The 1,397-nt window shown below is 40.9% G+C and overlaps 1 protein-coding gene across 1 annotated transcript in view; it reads left to right on the top strand.

Moving 5' to 3' along the window:
- LOC101858911 overlaps positions 1-1,397 on the top strand; it is a gene marked incomplete at its 5' end in the record, with an annotated part of 15,465 nt that overhangs the window by 2,857 nt on the left and 11,211 nt on the right.

Below are 1,397 nucleotides of genomic sequence, written 5' to 3'. Positions count from 1 at the left end.
ATCAGACATCTATCGTCCTGATCTTCCCTCCTTCTATTTTGTGTTTGTTACTCTCTTGTAACACCTCTAGTCTTCGCCACTGATATGACCTTATTGTGTTGCAAGTGCCGTAAGACTCTAAGTAAAATTAAACACCTATGACGTCTTTATCTCTCCTTCTCCATTTTGTGTTTGTTACTCTCTTGTAAGCGGGTGGGTGAAGGGTGTCACTTGTAGCTCCTACTTCTGTACTTTTCCCTCTCTTGTTTCTGTCTGTCTTACTTTTTCCCAGCAGGGAATGACCGTTATTGTGCCAATATCCTTCTCTTTACTCAAATAAACAAACTCTGTTGAAACACAATCTTCGGCACTTACTTAATGCCTCAGATTTGGTGACTGCAAGAACACAATGAATGAATTGTGTCGATAGTGCCGTAAAACATCTACCCAATCAATCAATCAAAACAATGAATGATTTCTCCAATTTTCCTTGGATCTGCACCAAATCTGAGAACTGTGTTTGAATATCCAGACGCCATAATCTATGCACACATTTGCAGTGGTCTGATCAGCACGGTTCCACCAGCCATGTCTTTTAGTACCCCCCCCCAAAAAAAAGCGTTTTGTGTTAGAAAAGTACGTTAAGTTCAAGTTGGCAAAGAAGCTCCGCGTTCATATGACCTTATGCAGTTGCGAGCGCTGTAAAACCCTCTACTATAAAAAAAGAAACTCCAAGCCTGTAATTGCGGAGAGAACAAAAAGTGATTCCAGATCTAGATCTAATGCGCCTCCTGTAAGAGCAATCTGGGAGCGGTATGATCATACCAAAGTGAGAGTGTCTTTCAGAAAGCAATTAGGGACGGGCGTACACCCTGGGGTCATTTTGTACCCCCGGGGCTGTATTCTTCACTTTTTAGAATACTTCTAGAACGAAAATCTCTTTGAAACTTTCAGTACTTCTCAAAAAATCATTTTGACAGACTGCTATGCAAAGTGTACGGATCGGATTAACGAGTAAACTCCCTCTTTGGACAGTGATGGCACAGAGTTCCCAACGTCGTATGGATACGATAGTAAACCAAGACGTATGAATAGGGTTAACAAAACGTTGTGAGATGTGGGATCAGTTCGCGCGTCGGTCGTGACAACACCAAACATTTCTGTTCGAGAACGTAGTGTTGAACTTGGCTAGTCAAAGTTCACGAGTTACAGAATCTTAAAGCATCATTTGGAAATGGAAGTCATATCACATTATTACCACCAAGGAATAACCAGCTAACAGTTTTTTTTAGAGAGGAAACCAATGAGTACATGGGCCTTTAAGACAAATGAGTCAGGATTTTCAACAATCTGTGTTCTGTAACAATGCCGCTCATTTCAGAGGGACTTGAAATCTTAAATTTTGAAATAAGCACTGG

The sequence above is a fragment of the Aplysia californica genome, unplaced genomic scaffold (genome assembly GCF_000002075.1).
Source record: "Aplysia californica isolate F4 #8 unplaced genomic scaffold, AplCal3.0 scaffold01579, whole genome shotgun sequence".
NCBI classification, from domain to species: domain Eukaryota; kingdom Metazoa; phylum Mollusca; class Gastropoda; order Aplysiida; family Aplysiidae; genus Aplysia; species Aplysia californica.
This window is presented reverse-complemented; position numbering and strand designations above follow the sequence as displayed.